The sequence below is a fragment of the Pseudophryne corroboree genome, chromosome 5 (assembly GCF_028390025.1).
Source record: "Pseudophryne corroboree isolate aPseCor3 chromosome 5, aPseCor3.hap2, whole genome shotgun sequence".
In the NCBI taxonomy this organism is placed as follows: Eukaryota; Metazoa; Chordata; class Amphibia; order Anura; family Myobatrachidae; genus Pseudophryne; species Pseudophryne corroboree.
Genome location: NC_086448.1, coordinates 773,360,127 through 773,379,661, shown reverse-complemented (window position 1 = coordinate 773,379,661; position 19,535 = coordinate 773,360,127). Strand labels below are relative to the sequence as shown.

The following is a 19,535-nucleotide window of genomic DNA, read 5'->3' as shown; positions in this document are numbered from 1 at the left end:
CATGAGTTTTTTAACTTTTTTTGTGTTGTTTTTTGCGTAAAGTGACTGGGAACCCCAATTAGTGCACCGCGTCCCCTCGCATGGCTCGCTTCGCTCGCCATGCTTCGGGCATGGTGCCTTCGCTCCGCTACCGCTTCGCTCGGCACACTTTACCGTTCCAATCGTAGTCCATGTGGATCGTAAAGTATGGAAAAGTTCCCCAAAAGAAAAAAAAGTTAAAAAACTCATGTCGACCTTTTCATGTGTCGACCTTTCATGTGTCGACCATTTTCATGTGTCGACTATGTGTCCATGTCGACCATGTCAATGTCGACCAATAGTGGTCGACCTAATGACTGTCGACCATAACATGGTCGACCATGTGAACGGATACCCTCTTATGTATGCAGGCCAATATGGACGAGATTCTCCATATTAGCATGCAGTGCTATGGAGCCGGGTGACGGGGGAGTGAAGAAACTTCACTCCCCCTGTCACCTCCCCCCTGCCGCTAGGTCGCCCGTTGGCAGTATCTGCCATCGGGCAGCTTAGTGGCATATCGCCGAATGTGTCGGGGGCTTAACAGTGAAATGGGGTCCCGTGAAAAGCTTAAATGCATAGATCAAGCCATAAACTAATACCCCACTGTTTATTATAGTGAGTGCTGAGCTCTGTGATTTTATTTATACAATGTGGTCACATACCACTTGTACCCCAAACCTGGAAAAAGTGGGTGAAGTTTTGCATATATGTATATATATATATATATATTAGTGATGAGCGGGTTCGGTTTCTCGGAAACCGAACCCCCCCCGAACTTCACCCTTTTTACACGGGTCCGAGGCATACTTGGATTCTCCCGTATATCTCGGTTAACCCGAGCGCGCCCGAACGTCATCATCCCGCTGTCGGATTCTCGCGAGATTCGGATTCTATATAAGCAGCTGCGCGTCGCCGCCATTTTCACTCGTGCATTGGAAATGTTAGGGAGAGGACGTGGCTGGCGTCCTCTCCGTGTATTGTTGATGCAAATATTTGTGCTTGCTTTACTTATTGCTTAATTGTGGGGACTGGGGAGCAGCTGTATATTAATCAGGCTTACCTACCCTCCCGCATTTAGCGGGATGCTCCCGGTTTTTCATTGAGCCTCCCCAGTGGCGTCATGAGGTGGGTGCGGGGGGTGCGGCCCGCACCCGGGTGTCACCCTTCAATAGGGTGACAGCAAAGGGAGCCGCACACTCACACGCACGAACCTCGATCCCCTGACATGACAAAGACAAAGCCTGGTGGTCCACGGCTGCGGCTACACCCCCTCCTCCCAGGCCCCGCCTCCTAAAGCCCGCTGCCCGACATTCTCACCTGTCAGTGAGATCAGCAGGCAGCAGCCACAGAGCCGTGCAGGCAGTGCTCTGGCCGCCCCTCCCCTCTCCTCCAGACTACACTCTCTCCTCACTTGGGTCCTGACTGAGCCTGACAGTAACACACACAAGCTCCGCCTCCCACACTGTCCTACAGGAGAAAGGAGCTGCTGCTGCTGATATTGCTTCATGATACCAGGTAACTTCTATAAATGCTCCACGATGAGCAGAATCGATTTATGAAATGTATGTGTGTGTATGTATGGGGGTAAATGTGTTAATGGGCATTTGGATGTACAAATTGTTGGGTTAAGTGCTGGGGGGGGGAAGCTAATTGGGGCTGTGTGAGTGTAGTATGAGTGCTGTGAGTGTGTAATATGGGTGCCACTGTGTGAGCGTAGTATGAGTGCTGTGTAGTATGGGTGCTGGGTGAGTTTAGTATGAGCGCTTTGTGAGCGTAGTATGGGTGCCACTGTGTGAGTGTAGTATGGGTGCTATGTGAGTGTAGTATGTGTGCCACTGTGTGAGTGTAGTATGGGTGCTATGTGAGTGTAGTATGTGTGCCACTGTGTGAGTGTAGTGTGGGTGCTGTGTAGTATGGGTGCTGTGTGACGTAGTATGGGTGCTGCTGTGTGAGTGTAGTATGAGTGCTGTGTGAGTGTAGTATGAGTGCTGTGTGAGTGTAGTATGGGTGCCACTGTGTGAGCGTAGTATGAGTGCTGTGTAGTATGGGTGCTGTGTGAGTTTAGTATGAGCGCTGTGTGAGCGTAGTATGGGTGCCACTGTGTGAGTGTAGTATGGGTGCTGTGTAGTATGGGTGCTGTGTGAGCGTAGTATGGGTGCCACTGTGTGAGTGTAGTATGGGTGCTGTGTAGTATGTGTGCTGTGTTACGTAGTATGGGTGCTGCTGTGTGAGCGTAGTATGGGTGCTGCTGTGTGAGTGTAGTGTGGGTGCTGTGTAGTATGGGTGCTGTGTGAGCGTAGTATGGGTGCTGCTGTGTGAGTGTAGTGTGGGTGCTGTGTAGTATGGGTGCTGTGTGACGTAGTATGGGTGCTGCTGTGTGAGCGTAGTATGGGTGCCGCTGTGTGAGGGGAGCTTTATGTGAGCTGATAGTGTGGGTGGATGAATGTGCTAATGGGTGTTGGAAGGAGGGATTGATAACGAATTGGGGAGAGATGGGGTAATGGATGCACGGAGATGGGGGGCTTCAGTAATGGGTTCTTGGACAGGGATATGTTTGCGGTTGCTGTTTAGGGGAAATTGGTTAATCAGTGCCACCACCAAGAAAATCCCATGCCACCACCAAGACACCACATGATACCCCATGTCACCACCAAGACACCACATGATACCCCATGTCACCACCAAGACACCACATGATACCCCATGTCACCACCAAGACACCACATGATACCCCATGTCACCACCAAGACACCACATGATACCCCATGCCACCACCAAGACACCACATGATACCCCATGTCACCACCAAGACACCACATGATACCCCATGTCACCACCAAGACACCACATGATACCCCATGTCACCACCAAGACACCACATGATACCCCATGTCACCACCAAGACACCACATGATACCCCATGTCACCACCAAGACACCACATGATACCCCATTTCTCCACATGATACCCCATATCCCCACATTTCACCAGATGAGCTGTGGGTTTAGTACGCTAAACGTAGCAAAACTACAACTGCTTTCTCTAGCATGAGGGGGGAGGGGGGGGGCGCCCAGCACAGGGCAAGGCCGCCCCTCATGCCGGGTCTGCCCCCCGCTGATATGTATAGCAATGCGCTCGCATTTTAAGGGTAGCCCTCTGCCTCTGCAGCCTAGCTGTGATGGCAGTCGCCGGGCCGACATCTTTTGGGTCGCAGCTGCTGCGTGTGTCGTCATGCAGCTGCCGCGGCCCGCCCAACAAATGGTACAGAAACATCTGCGTTGTCCGGACCACGCCCCTCAAACGGTGCGTCGCCGCCCATTCACCACCCCCCGGCCAGGATTCCGTATGGTGTGATAGGGGAGGAGGTCCATGGGGGGTGACACCAACCCTAGTGACGCCTCTGAGCCTCCCGCTGCCCCGCAAACCCTGCCTGTCCTCCCGGTTTTTTTACTGTGACACGCGGAGTCCAGGATGCCGGACATCCAGCAGTGTACACTGTACATAGGCAGCCTGAGGCAGTGGAGGCTAGTGTCATACTAGACCACGCCCCCCGCCACCCTAACTAATGCTGTCACGGATAATCCCCCTGCTGTCTCCTGCAATCACAGGGCAGGCCAGGCCCTGGCTATGCCTGTCTCTGCTGCGGTTGTGCCGCACACGCTATGTGAGGACATATCCACCATGCCGATGACATCTGAAGGCGCTGCCGGCTAAGCTCAAACACATGTGCTGATCGCGGCCCGTGGCCCCCCCCCCCCCCCTCCACCTCCACTTCCACTCATTAGTAGGCGCGGCTGCACTTAGGGCACTGCTCTCAGAAGCCGAGATGTACCTGTACGGCTGCATATGTAAGCGGCAGCGGAGGTGAGAGCCTGAGATCACTGTTAATTGGGCTGTGCAGCCTGTATGGCCACAGCCGCCCAGCCCCTACCTTCCTGACTGCGGGACCCGAGCTGCTCCTCCTCCTCTGAAGATAACGCTGTGGAGCTGTGGCTGAGGGAGCCTGAGCCACAGCTGCAGAATAAATCATTCTGGTACTGTAAGTGTGATCCTCTGGGGCACTGTTAATTTAGTAATCAAAACACACTAAAATGGGGGTTAGTTTATTGTTCACAGTAGAGGGTGACATTGAGGACATACAGCACACACTGTATTTTGGTTGGACCCTTCATTTGAAGGGTCACTAGCTTTTACAGGTTTTTTTTTTTTTACTTTGCTCCCCTCAAACACTCTCTTTATCCCTCTACATTCCCCATACATCTCTCTCCCTGTCTTGCTTAATCTCCCCCACTTCTCACAATCTCTCCCCCACATCTTTCGCTCTCCCTCACACATCTTTTCTCCTCCATGTGGGATCAATACGCAATACCGCCGGACATAATCCCAGCGGTCGGAATATCGACACCGGGATCATGACCGGCACAATCCCGACGGGGGCGAGCGCAACGCAGCCCCTTGTGGGCTCGCTGCGCTCACCACGCTGTGGGCACGGTGCCTCGCTACGCTCGGCAGACAAATTTATTCTCCCTCTATAGGTATCGTGGACACCCACAGGGGGAGAATATGTCGGGATTTTCCGGTCGGGATCCCAGTGTCAGTATTCCGACTGCCGGGATTCCGTCCGGCGGGATCTTGACAGCATCCCCTCCATGTCTTGCTCTCTTTTCCCACTTCAATTCCCACTGTCTATTTCTCCGGGTGGTATGTACTAATGGGAAAACATTGTAAAACCCCTGCTTCCTGGGTTTTTACAGCATTTCCATATGTTCTAAGCCCAGCCGGGGGCTCAGTGTGGAGGGTAACGCCAGCTTTTGTTGGCGTTACCTTATAGAATCCTATGGGCTTCTTTCCACATTGATACTGAGAGGGATCCAATTGTGTGTGTGTGTGTGTGTGTGTGTGTGTGTTTGTGTATGTATATATATATATATATATATATATGTGTGTTTGTGTGTGTGTGTGTGTGTGTATATATATATACTGTATATATATATATATTTCTCTAACGTCCTAAGTGGATGCTGGGGACTCCGTAAGGACCATGGGGAATAGCGGCTCCGCAGGAGACTGGGCACATCTAAAGAAAGCTTTAGGACTATCTGGTGTGCACTGGCTCCTCCCCCTATGACCCTCCTCCAAGCCTCAGTTAGATCTCTGTGCCCGAACGAGAAGGGTGCACACTAGGAGCTCTCCTGAGCTTCTTAGAGAAAGTTTTAGTTTAGGTTTTTTATTTTCAGTGAGACCTGCTGGCAACAGGCTCACTGCATCGAGGGACTAAGGGGAGAAGAAGCGAACTCACCTGCGTGCAGAGTGGATTGGGCTTCTTAGGCTACTGGACATTAGCTCCAGAGGGACGATCACAGGCCCAGCTTGGATGGGTCCCAGAGCCGCGCCGCCGGCCCCCTTACAGAGCCAGAAGGCAGAAGAGGTCCGGAAAATCGGCGGCAGAAGACGTCCTGTCTTCACCAAGGTAGCGCACAGCACTGCAGCTGTGCGCCATTGCTCTCAGCACACTTCACACTCCGGTCACTGAGGGTGCAGGGCGCTGGGGGGGGGGCGCCCTGAGACGCAATAAAAACACCTTGGATGGCAAAAAAATGCATCACATATAGCTCCTGGGCTATATGGATGCATTTAACCCCTGCCAGAATACATAGAAAAACGGGAGATAAGGCCGCCGATAAGGGGGCGGAGCCTATCTCCTCAGCACACTGGCGCCATTTTCCCTCACAGCTCCGTTGGAGGGAAGCTCCCTGGCTCTCCCCTGCAGTCACTACACTACAGAAAGGGTTAAAAAAGAGAGGGGGGCACAAATTAGGCGCAGTATTAACTATACTGCAGCTATAAGGGGAAAAACACTTATATAAGGTTATCCCTGTATATATATAGCGCTCTGGTGTGTGCTGGCAAACTCTCCCTCTGTCTCCCCAAAGGGCTAGTGGGGTCCTGTCCTCTATCAGAGCATTCCCTGTGTGTGTGCTGTATGTCGGTACGTTTGTGTCGACATGTATGAGGAGAAAAATAATGTGGAGACGGAGCAGATTGCCTGTAATAGTGATGTCACCCCCTAGGGGGTCGACACCTGAGTGGATGAACTGTTGGAAGAAATTACGTGACAGTGTCAGCTCTGTATAAAAGACAGTGGTTGACATGAGACAGCCGGCTACTCAGCTTGTGCCTGTCCAGACGTCTCATAGGCCGTCAGGGGCTCTAAAGCGCCCGTTACCTCAGATGGCAGATATAGACGCCGACACGGATACTGACTCCAGTGTCGACGGTGAAGAGACAAATGTGACTTCCAGTAGGGCCACACGCTACATGATTGAGGCAATGAAAAATGTTTTACACATTTCTGATAATACGAGTACCACCAAAAAGGGGTATTATGTTCGGTGAGGAAAAACTACCTGTAGTTTTCCTGAATCTGAGAAATTAAATGAGGTGTGTGATGATGCGTGGGTTTCCCCCGATAACAACTGATAATTTCTAAAATGTTATTGGCATTATATCCTTTCCCGCCAGAGGTTAGGGTGCGTTGGGAAACACCCCCTAGGGTGGATAAAGCGCTCACACGCTTGTAAGGGCTCTACCCTCGCCTGAGATGGCCGCCCTTAAGGATCCTGCTGATAGAAAGCAGGAGGGTATCCTAAAAGGTATTTACACACATACTGGTGTTATACTGCGACCAGCAATCGCCTCAGCCTGGATGTGCAGTGCTGGGTTGGCGTGGTCGGATTCCCTGACTGAAAATATTGATACCCTAGATAGGGACAGTATATTTTTGCCTATAGAGAATTTAAAAGATGCATTTCTATATATGCGTGATGCACAGCGGAATATTTGCCGACTGGCATCAAGTCTAAGTGCGTTGTCCATTTCTACCAGTAGAGGGTTATGGACACGTCAGTGGTCAGGTGATGCGTATTCCAAACGGCATTTGGAAGTTTTGCTTTATTAAGGGGAGGAGTTATTTGGGGTCGGTCTTTCAGACCTGGTGGCCACGGTAACAGCTGGGAAATCCACGTTTGTACCCCAGGTCGCCTCTCAACATGAGAAGACGCCGTATTATCAGGTGCAGTCTTTTCGTGGACAAGCGGGAAAAAGGTTCCTCATTTCTGCCCCGTGACAGAGGGAGAGGAAAAAGGCTGCAGAAATCAGCCAGTTCCCAGGAACAGAAACCCTCTCCCGCCTCTGCCAAGCCCTCAGTATACGCTGGGGCTTTACAAGCAGAATCAGGCATGGTGGGGGGCCCGTCTCAATGAATTTCAGCGCGCAGTGGGCTCACTCGCAAGTAGACCCCTGGATCCTTCAGGTGATATCTCAGGGGTACAAATTAGAATTCGAGACGTCTCCCCCTCGCCGTTTCCTAAAGTCGGCTTTACCGATGTCTCCTTCTGACAGGGAGACAGTTTTGGAAGCCATTCACAAGCTGTATTCCCAGCAGGTGATAATCAAGATACCCCTCCTGCAACAGGGAACGGGGTATTATTCCACACTGTTGTGGTACCGAAGCCAGACGGCTCGGTGAGACCGATTCTAAATCTAAAATCTTTGAACACTTACATACAGAGGTTCAAATTCAAGATTGAGTCACTCAGAGCAGTGATTGCGAACCTGGAAGAAGGGGACTACATGATGTCTAGGGACATCAAGGATGCTTACCTTCATGTCAAAATTTACCCTTCTCACCAAGGGTACCTCAGGTTTATGGTACAGAACTGTCACTATCAGTTCAGACGCTGCCGTATGGATGGTCCACGGCACCCCGGGTCTTTACCAAGGTAATGGCCGAAATGATGATATTCCTTCGAAGGAAGGGAATTTTAGTTATCCCTTACTTGGACAATTCCCTGATAAGGGTAAGATCCAGGGAACAGTTGGAGGTCGGTGTAGCACTATCTCAGGTAGTGTTGCGGCAGCACGATTGGATTCTCAATATTCCAAAATCGCAGCTGGTTCCGACGACGTGTCTTCTGTTCCTAGGGATGATCCTGGACACAGTCCAAAAAAAAGGTGTTTCTCCCGGAGGAGAAAGCCAGGGAGTTATCCGAGCTAGTCAGGAACCTCCTAAAACCGAGCCAAGTCTCAGTGCATCAATGCACAAGGGTTCTGGGTAAAATGGTGGCTTCCTACGAAGCAATCCCATTCGGCAGATTCCACGCAAGAACTTTCCAGTGGGACCTGCTGGACAAATGGTCCGGGTCGCATCTTCAGATGCATCAGCGGATAACCCTGTCACCAAGGACAAGGGTGTCCCTCCTGTGGTGGTTGCAGAGTGCTCATCTTCTAGAGGGCCGCAGATTAGGCATTCAGGACTGGGTCCTGGTGACCACGGATGCCAGCCTGCGAGGCTGGGGAGCAGTCACACGGGGAAGGAATATCCAGGGCTTATGGTCAAGCCTGGAGACATCACTTCACATAAATATCCTGAAGCTAAGGGACATTTACAATGCTCTAAGCTTAGCAAGACCTCTGCTTCAAGGTCAGCCGGTGTTGATCCAGTCGGACAACATCACGGCAGTCACCCACGTAAACAGACAGGGTGGCACAAGAAGCAGGAGGGCAATGGCAGAAGCTGCAAGGATTCTTCGCTGGGCGGAAAATCATGTGATAGCACTGTCAGCAGTATTCATTCCGGGAGTGGACAACTGGGAAGCAGACTTCCTCAGCACGACCTCCACCCGGGAGAGTGGGGACTTCACCCAGAAGTCTTCCACATGATTAAAAACTCGACAGGTATTGCGCCAGGTCCAGGGACCCTCAGGCAATAAGCTGTAGACGCTCTGGTAACACCGTGGGTGTACCAGTCAGGGTATGTGTTCCCTCCTCTGCCTCTCATACCCAAGGTACTGAGATTGATAAGATGGAGAGGAGTAAGCACTATATTCGTGGTTCCGGATTGGCCAAGAAGGACTTGGTAACCGGAACTTCAAGAGATGCTCACGGAGGATCCGTGGCCTCTTCCTCTAAGAAGGGACCTGCTCCAGCAAGGACCCTGTCTGTTCCAAGACTTACCGCGGCTGCGTTTGACGGCATGGCGGTTTGAACGCCGGATCCTGAAGGAAAAAAGGCATTCCGGATGAAGTCATCCCTATCCTGATCAAAGCCAGGAAGGATGTAACCGCAAAAACATTATCACCGCAATTGGCGAAAATATGTTGCGTGGTGCGAGGCCAGTAAGGCCCGACGGAGGAAATTCAACTGGGTCGATTCCTACATTTCCTGAAAACAGGAGTGTCTATGGGCCTGAAATTGGGGTCCATTAAGGTTCAAATTTCGGCCCTGTCAATTTTCTTCCAAAAAGAACTAGCTTCAGTCCCTGAAGTTCAGACGTTTGTAAAAGGGGTACTGCATATACAGCCTCCTTTTGTGCCTCCAGTGGCACTTTGGGATCTCAATGTAGTTTTGGGTTCCAAAAGTCACATTGGTTTGAACCACTTAAATCTGTGGAGTTAAAATATCTCACATGGAAAGTGGTCATGCTGTTGGCCCTGGCCTGGGCCAGGCGCGTGTCAGAATTGGCGGCTTTATCCTGAAAAAGCCCTTATCTGATTTTCCATTCGGACAGGGCGGAATTGAGGACTCGTCCTCAGTTTCTCCCTAAGGTGGTTTCAGCGTTTCACCTGAACCAACCTATTTGTGGTGCCTGCGGCTACTAGGGACTTGGAGGACTCCAAGTTGCTAGACGTTGTCAGGGCCCTGAAAATATATGTTTCCAGGACGGCTGTAGTCAGGAAATCTGACTCGCTGTTTATCCTGTATGCACCCAATAAGCTGGGTGCTCCTGCTTCTAAGCAGACTATTGCTCGTTGGATTTGCAGTACAATTCAGCTTGCACATTCTGTGGCAGGCCTGCCACAGCCAAAAATCTGTAAATGCCCACTCCACAAGGAAGGTGGGCTCATCTTGGGCGGCTGCCCGAGGGGTCTCGGCTTTACAACTTTGCCGAGCAGCTACTTGGTCAGGAGCAAATACGTTTGTAAAATTCTACAAAATTGATATCCTGGCTGAGGAGGACCTGGAGTTCTCTCATTTGGTGCTGCAGAGTCATCCGCACTCTCCCGCCCGTTTGGGAGCTTTGGTATAATCCCCATGGTCCTTACGGAGTCCCCAGCATCCACTTAGGACGTTAGAGAAAATAAGAATTTACTTACCGATAATTCTATTTCTCATAGTCCGTAGTGGATGCTGGGCGCCCATCCCAAGTGCGGATTGTCTGCAATACGTGTACATAGTTATTGTTACAAAAATCGGGTTATTATTGTTGTGAGCCATCTTTCAGAGGCTCCTCTGTTATCATGCTGTTAACTGGGTTCAGATCACAGGTTATACGGTGTGATTGGTGTGGCTGGTATGAGTCTTACCCGGGATTCAAAATCCTTCCTTATTGTGTACGCTCGTCCGGGCACAGTATCCTAACTGAGGCTTGGAGGAGGGTCATAGGGGGAGGAGCCAGTGCACACCAGATAGTCCTAAAGCTTTCTTTAGATGTGCCCAGTCTCCTGCGGAGCCGCTATTCCCCATGGTCCTTACGGAGTCCCCAGCATCCACTACGGACTATGAGAAATAGAATTATCGGTAAGTAAATTCTTATTATATATATATATATACATATATAAACACACGCCCTTTAGGAGGAGCATTACACGCCCCCTCAGCGCTCCCTCATTCTGCGCGAACCTATAATCTCCCTGAAACTAGTTTTGAAAAGTAGGCAAGTATGATATTAATATAGGAGGAGTACAGTGCAGAGTTTTGCTGATCAGTGACCACCAGTTTTATCCGTTCTCTGCATGAAAAAAACGCTCCTTATCTGTGCTCAGTGTGCTGCATATATCTGTGCTCACACTGCTTAATTGTGGGGACTGGGGAGCAGCTGTATTATATAGCAGGAGTACAGTGCAGAGTTTTGCTGACAGTGACCACCAGTATACGTTGTCTGCCTGAAAAACACTCCATATCTGTGCTCAGTGTGCTGCTTTATTGTGGGGACTGGGGACCACCAGTATAATATTATATAGGAGGAGTACAGTGCAGAGTTTTGCTGACCAGTGACCACCAGTATACGTTGTCTGCCTGAAAAACACTCCATATCTGTGCTGCATTGTAGACAGTATATAGTAGGAGTACAGTGCATAATTTTGCTGACCACCAGTATATAATATATAGGAGTACGGTACAGAAGGCCACTGCTGTACCTACCTCTGTGTCGTCAAGTATACTATCCATCCATACCTGTGGTGCATTTCAGTTTTGCACAGTTTGCTGACCACCAGTATATAATATATAGCATTACCTTACAGCAGGCCACTGCTGTACCTACCTCTGTGTCGTCAAGTATACTATCCATCCATACCTGTGGTGCATTTCAGTTTTGCACAGTTTGCTGACCACCAGTATATAATATATAGCATTACGGTACAGTAGGCCACTGCTGTACCTACCTCTGTGTCGTCAAGTATACTATCCATCTACATTCTATACCTGTGGTGCATTTTAGTTTTGCAGTTTGCTGACACATTGACCACCAGTATATATAGCAGTACGGTACGGAAGGCCACTGCTGTACCTACATCTGTGTCGTCAAGTATACTATCCATCTAGATTCTATACCTGTGGTGCATTTCAGTTGTGCAGTTTGCTGACACAGTGACCACCAGTATATATATAGCAGTACGGTACGGAAGGCCACTGCTGTACCTACCTCTGTGTCGTCAAGTATACTATCCATCTACATTCTATACCTGTGGTGCATTTTAGTTTTGCAGTTTGCTGACACAGTGACCACCAGTATATATAGCAGTACGGTACGGAAGGCCACTGCTGTACCTACCTCTGTGTCGTCAAGTATACTATCCATCTACATTCTATACCTGTGGTGCATTTTAGTTTTGCAGTTTGCTGACACAGTGACCACCAGCATATATAGCAGTACGGTACGGAAGACCACTGCTGTACCTACCTCTGTGTCGTCAAGTATACTATCCATCTACATTCTATACCTGTGGTGCATTTCAGTTGTGCGCAGTATATATAGTAGTAGGCTATTGCTATTGATACTGGCATATAATTCCACACATTAAAAAATGGAGAACAAAAATGTGGAGGGTAAAATAGGGAAAGATCAAGATCCACTTCCACCTTGTGCTGAAGCTGCTGCCACTAGTCATGGCCGAGACAATGAAATGCCATAAACGTCGTCTGCCAAGGCCGATGCCCAATGTCATAGTAGAGAGCATGTAAAATCCAAAAAACAAAAGTTCAGTAAAATGACCCAAAAATCAAAATTAAAAGCGTCTGATGAGAAGTGTAAACTTGCCAATATGCCATTTACGACACGGAGTGGCAAGGAACGGCTGAGGCCCTGGCCTATGTTCATGGCTAGTGGTTCAGATTCACATGAGGATGGAAGCACTCATCCTCTCGCTTGAAAACTGAAAAGACTTAAGCTGGCAAAAGCACAGCAAAGAACTGTGCGTTCTTCTAAATCACAAATCCCCAAGGAGAGTCCAATTGTGTCGGTTGCGATGCCTGACCTTCCCAACACTGGACGGGAAGAGCTTGCGCCTTCCACCATTTGCACGCCCCCTGCAAGTGCTGGAAGGAGCACCCACAGTCCAGTTCCTGATAGTCAAATTGAAAATGTCACTGTTGAAGTACACCAGGATGAGGATATGGGTGTTGCTGGCGCTGGGGAGGAAATTGACAAGGAGGATTCTGATGGTGAGGTGGTTTGTTTAAGTCAGGCACCCGGGGAGCCATTGACATGCCTGGTCAAAATACAAAAAAAAAAATCAGCTTTTCGGTGTGGAATTATTTCAACACAAATGCGGACAACAGGTGTCAAGCCGTGTGTTGCCTTTGTCAAGCTGTAATAAGTAGGGGTAAGGACGTTAACCACCTAGGAACATCCTCCCTTATACGTCACCTGGACCGCATTCATCAGAAGTCAGTGACAAGTTCAAAAACTTTGGGTGAGAGCGGAAGGAGTCCACTGACAACTAAATCCCTTCCTCTTGTAACCAAGCTCCTGCAAACCACACCACCAACTCCCTCAGTGTCAATTTCCTCCTTACACAGGAAAGCCAATAGTCCTGCAGGCCATGTCACTGGCAAGTCTGACGAGTCCTCTCCTGCCTGGGATTCCTCCGATGCATCCTTGAGTGTAACGCCTACTGCTGCTGGTGCTGCTGTTGTTGCTGCTGGGAGTCGATCGTCATCCCAGAGGGGAAGTCGGAAGACCACTTGTACTACTTCCAGTAAGCAATTGACTGTCCAACAGTCCTTTGCGAGGAAGATGAAATATCACAGCAGTCATCCTGCTGCAAAGCGGATAACTCAGGCCTCGGCAGCCTGGGCGGTGAGAAACGTGGTTCCAGTATCCACCGTTAATTCAGAGGCAACTAGAGACTTGATTGAGGTACTGTGTCCCCGGTACCAAATACCATCTAGGTTCCATTTCTCTAGGCAGGCGATACCGAAAATGTACACAGACCTCAGAAAAAGAGTCACCAGTGTCCTAAAAAATGCAGTTGTACCCAATGTCCACTTAACCACGGACATGTGGACAAGTGGAGCAGGACAGACTCAGGACTATATGACTGTGACAGCCCACTGGGTAGATGTATTGCCTCCCGCAGCAAGAACAGCAGCGGCGGCACCAGTAGCAGCATCTCGCACAGAGCCGGCCCTAACCAATACGATGCCCTAGGCAAGATTTTGGTTGGTGCCCCCTAGCACCGCCGCTAGTTCTGCAGGAGATGCCTGGCATGAGTCAGCTGGCAGCTCTGCTTATGTTAGGCGCCTTTTATTTATGAAAATGCATCTTATTTGCATTACTGTGTGGCTAGGATGCACAAGCAGCTTCCGCTGATTAAAATTATATGTTGCATGCCTATATTCTGTGTGCGACTGTGGCTGTATCTGCATACGAAATGCTACATTACAGTGATTTCCAGGAATACACTGCATTGTAGCATTTCGTACGCAGATACAGCCGCAGTCACACACAGAATATAGGCATGCCGCATATCATTTTAATCAGCAGAAGCTGCTGGTGCCCCTAAGCATACCAAATGCCCTAGGCATTTGCCTAGTTTGCCTATGCCTAAGGCCGGCTCTGATCTCGCAAACGCCAACTCGTTCCTAGGCAGGCTACACTTTTTATCACCGCTTTCCAGAAGAGGCACACAGCTGACAACCTCTTACGGAAACTGAGGAACACCATCGCAGAATGGCTTACCCCAATTGGACTCTCCTGGGGATTTGTGACATCGGACAACGCCACCAATATTGTGCGTGCATTACATCTGGGCAAATTCCAGCACGTCCCATGTTTTGCACATACATTGAATTTGGTGGTGCAGAATTATTTAAAAAACGACAAGGGCGTGCAAGAAATGCTGTCGGTGGCCCGAAGAATTGCGGGCCACTTTCGGCATTCAGCCACCGCGTGCCGAAGACTGGAGCACCACCAAACATTCCTGAACCTGCCCTGCCATCATCTGAAGCAAGAGGTGGTAACGAGGTGGAATTCAACCCTCTATATGCTTCAGAGGATGGAGGAGCAGCAAAAGGCCATTCAAGCCTATACATCTGCCCACGATATAGGCAAAGGAGGGGGAATGCACCTGACTCAAGTGCAGTGGAGAATGATTTCAACGTTGTGCAAGGTTCTGCAACCCTATTTGCAGAAGAAGCTGGAGACATTGAAGGAGGAGCTAAAACAGAGCGATTCCGCTAGGCATGTGGGACTTGTGGAGCCCTTAATTCGCTTAACCAGGATTCATGGGTGGTCAATCTGTTGAAATCAGAGCACTACATTTTGGCCACCTTGCTCGATCCTAGATTTAAAACCTACATTGTATCTCTCTTTCCGGCAGACACAAGTCTGCAGAGGTTCAAAGACCTGCTGGTGAGAAAATTGTCAAGTCAAGCGGAACGTGACCCGTCAACATCTCCTCCTTCACATTCTCCCGCAACTGGGGGTGCGAGAAAAAGGCTAAGAATTCCGAGCCCACCCGCTGGCGGTGATGCAGGGCAGTCTGGAGCGAGTGCTGACATCTGGTCCGGACTGAAAGACCTGCCAACGATTACTGACATGTCGTCTACTGTCACTGCATATGATTCTCTCACCATTGAAAGAATGGTGGAGGATTATATGAGTGACTGCATCCAAGTAGGCACGTCAGACAGTCCGTACGTATACTGGCAGGAAAAAGAGGCAATTTGGAGGCCCTTGCACAAACTGGCTTTATTCTACCTAAGTTGCCCTCCCTCCAGTGTGTACTCCGAAAGAGTGTTTAGTGCAGCCGCTCACCTTGTCAGCAATCGGCGTACGAGGTTACTTCCAGAAAATGTGGAGAAGATGATGTTCATCAAAATGAATTATAATCAATTCCTCCGTGGAGACATTCACCAGCAGCAATTGCCTCCAGAAAGTACACAGGGACCTGAGATGGTGGATTCCAGTGGGGACGAATTAATAATCTGTGAGGAGGGGGATGTACACAGTGTCAAAGTCGGAAAAATATCATGCTGCACGTTGCCATATATTCACCTCATGCGCGTGCCTGCTGCACGTGCACATTCTCTCCCGTGCGTGCGGATACTCGCAGCTGCGTGATGGCGCCTCCTCGGCCTTGCGCTCGAGCGCGTGGTATGTGCATTTACGGTAGAGTTTGTGTGCGTCTAGCGGGCGACTCAATCGTTAAATAATAAAACCAAATAGTATGTTTTATAGATAATGTTCCCCTTAATAATGATTGTAAGTTTGTTTAATGTAAAGGGTCGCTGGACAGAGGAATTCCTCTTTGCATGGTACGAAGGGTCAGACAGGGTTTGAGCAGCTGTGTCTGGTACCTAACTAAAGAACATTTTATTAGAAACAATCCGGTGCTGGTTAGGTAAAGATTAATCGCTCCTGAGTATAGTTATGGCCATTAGTATTTTCTGGACATTTACTATATTTGCGATTCATTATCCATGCGGCGGGAATTCTCAGATTCCCTCCCACCTGAGCAGTTTGATATAGTCACAGCCCACCTGTTCAAACTAACCTATGACCTTTTGTTATGATGCGAGGAGACATTCCTGTGTCCAATGAACAATGAGATTATAGGTCCCTTTGTAGTACACTGTACGCAGTGTATATAAGATCAGCCAGCCTGGGCAGCTCTCTCACTCTCCACAAACGGTTTTCATCTTGACTAACTTGGAGCTGGTACCAGAAGCTGCGCAGCGATCGTTCCCAGTGTGTGTAAGTTATTCTCTGTAACCATTCTAAATCTCTGTTTGTATTTGCCATATTCTCTCTCTGTTATTGTATAAGATTGTGACGATATTGTATATTTATGTGTAGTTAGCCTGCTTAGATATTGATGTTAGCCTGTAGTGTATGAACTGTTAACTGTTTTAACTTTTACATAGCTATATATTGTTAGTAAAGGTGTTGGAACCTTAGCAAGGTATTGTGTGTTTATTACATTGCTGGGAGTATTCAGAGTGTCTCGATCGCTCAAGAGGCTTTCATACAATAGAGGTTAATTAGCATTGCATTGTGCTCACATTACAAAACCAAGGTTTACAGTACAATCTCAGTCTTTCACTGTGTTGCATACAAGGTTTACTGAGTGTCATCCCGTGAGCGTCTGCGCCGCTCGTGTTCTCCTCGTGGTCACGAGCGTACGCAACGCTAGTAGCGTAGCAAGTTGTGAGCGAGCGTGTCGCATGTGCGTCTCGATCACGGCCGAGCGTATGCTACGCTAAGTGCGTACCCTTACGGTACCCCACACGCCAATTGCGTACTGAGTCTCTTACCCATTTATAGTGAATGTTATAAGATAAATAGTTAGCTTTATCAATTGGCGGCTCGTCCGTCCTCCACATATCCGCACTAGCGAACACAGACTTTATCTGTCAGCAAGGGCGGGAAGGCAGTATCCCTTCGTATCGGGATACAGTAGTGCTGGCTAGATAAGCGTCTGTTTCGCTACGTTGAAGGAGTGCTGGTGGAATCCGGAACCGGAGGTAAGAACAATACACTATTGTCTTTTAAAACTGTTTATTTCTGTTTTGCGTACGCACACACGCACGCACGCACGCACACACCTGTATTTCTTTTCATTTGTGTATTTTTACACATCACTTTCCTGTTTGCCATTTCACAATTGATAACGTGCTGAGAAAGATTTGTTGCTATTGGTAGTTAAAAGTAATATTAATACGTTAAGGAATAATTTGTAAAACACGCGCACGGCTTGCCTAAAATACAAGGAAGTTCGGTGTGGTGTTCGGTAGATGATTACAGTTAAAGATCATCTACATTGATATAAACGTGTTAATTGTATTTCTGTGGATATACCTGGCTTGCGTACATGTGTCTCTAGCAAAGGGCGGGACTAGCGTACGCGACGCAAGGGCCGACGCACGGAGCGTATATTACGCAACGGAGCGTCTGGGTACACCCACATAATACAAATAACACGATAGTATTGTTTTAGTTAGGCGATAAGGAGGCAAACGCGATAATAGCGCAAATCGATCTCAGTGTCCAAAATTTTAAGCTAATAGATCCTTCTCTAGTTGCAACTCCTCGGGATAAGCCTGCGATACTGAATGAAAGGGATTTCTGCGCAGAAACGAAAGTAAAGAGTATATGAGGTGAAAGAGTGTGTGTATATATATATATATAAGTTTCTAATTTTTGGGGTTAAACCACAGGAAATCATCGAGTTCTCGTGAGGTACATACGTGTAAGTGACTGCACGGTGGCTTGGGAGGCATCCCTTGTTAAACATTTAAAAAAAGAGCATTAGAGTATAGCAGACCAGGAGGTCTACTGTAGCACAGACCAGGAGGTCCAGAAACAGACCAGGAGGTCTAGGTACAGCAGACTAGGAAGTCCGCTATAGATAAAGAGTAAAGGAGCACAACACCAGGAAGGGTTGGTGCGGTACCCATATAGGCCATTAAGCTCTGGCTGAAGGAATTCGCAGCCACAATTTTCGATTCCACTGGTCGCTCCGCACATAAGATTAGTTGCTTATGTGCAGAACGATTGTACCGCACGTAATTGTGTGCATTAGTTAGTAACTTGACCCAGTACCATTTGCGTACGCTAGAGGGGTCATAAACGCTATTTGTACATTCTAACGTGATTTGTGTAATTTTTTTTATTTTAAGGGAGGTTCGCTGGTCACTTGGGAACTATCCAACAACCAATAGTTACTGGAAAGGGTTAAGTGCTCTTCGGATCACACCCACATGTTCCAGTAAATAGAGGTTCAGGTCGCAGGGGCCCTAGGTCGAGTACGCCAGCGCTAGGGCAGTGTGTGGGCATATTGGTCGACGTGGGCGAGTGAGTGGAGTACTCGGTAAACTTCCGCCGCCGGCCTACCCCGGACATCTTGGTTTTTGTAAGGGTTCGCTGAAGACCCTGATTTGAAGGTCAGAGGTAGTGAAAGCAACACCTGCAAAGATGGGGGCCAGTTGTTCAGGTAGGGGGCGATCAACCTCGGTTCGGGTTGACTTAGTAAACCGACCAATCGGGTCGGCAAGGTATGTAATGTGTGAGAAATACGGTTCACACACAGAGGTTTTGTGCGATGAATGGGAAAGAATGACTGTGCATGATGGGAAAAAGTTCCCACGGGTAGGCAGTTTTAGTCCCGAGGTGTTACAGAATCTAAGGAGAAGGATATGTCTCATTAAATCTGCAAAGAGACGGATCAAACATTATGATTATTTACAGTTATTGCAACAGGAAGGTGAAATACAAAGAGGATTGGCTCAAGCGGCTGGATCTAACCCTATCAGAAAACTGATAGCCACCGCGCCACCACCACCATACATAACGGGAGAGAAGGTGGTTACAGAGAATGGCACACTGGTGAATGATAAACATGCACTTAGTAACTGTATAAATGTTAAGAATAATGTAACCAAGATTGTTGATGCTAATATTAACCCGTGCAAGCTGTACCCTGTTTTAAACTTTTCCCAGGATTGTGATCAAGAGGATGAGCCAACAACAATATCGGCACTCTCTCTAGCAGCCACCATAGCAGAAACAACAGTGGGCACGTCCCAACCAGTAAGAGCAGTATCAAAGCCCCCTAGTGGAGGGACAGGTGAGGTCGTATCAACTGGTAAGTACGGCACCATACACTATGCTGAAACCATTTCACCACATGCTGTAGAATCTACTCAGGATGATGTTATTGAACTTAATCCCATTAGGGTAATTGCAGTGCCAAATGGGAAAACTGACACTTCAGGAGTCACTCCTCTCAGACACATCGCCATGCACTGCCCCTTTTCCCGAATGGAATTGAGATCAATGGTGTCTGAATTCCCTGATCCTAGGAAAGATCTAGTTGCAAGCCAGAAATACATTAGAGAGCTAGGAAATACTGTGGAGCCCAATAACAAAGACTGGCAGATATTGCTGAGGGCATGTTTACTCTCCAATGTCGACTCAGCGAGATTTATAGCTGACTGTAAATTAGATGAAG

At 48.6% G+C, this 19,535-nt stretch overlaps 1 long non-coding RNA gene across 1 annotated transcript in view; it reads left to right on the top strand.

Moving 5' to 3' along the window:
- The first annotated feature begins 1,471 nt into the window (after positions 1 to 1,471).
- LOC134929443 (uncharacterized) overlaps positions 1,472 to 19,535 on the top strand; it is a 105,677-nt gene continuing 87,613 nt past the window's right edge. The window contains exon 1 of the long non-coding RNA XR_010178564.1: positions 1,472 to 1,536. This is a non-coding gene — a long non-coding RNA (uncharacterized LOC134929443). The remainder of the gene's footprint in view (positions 1,537 to 19,535) is intronic.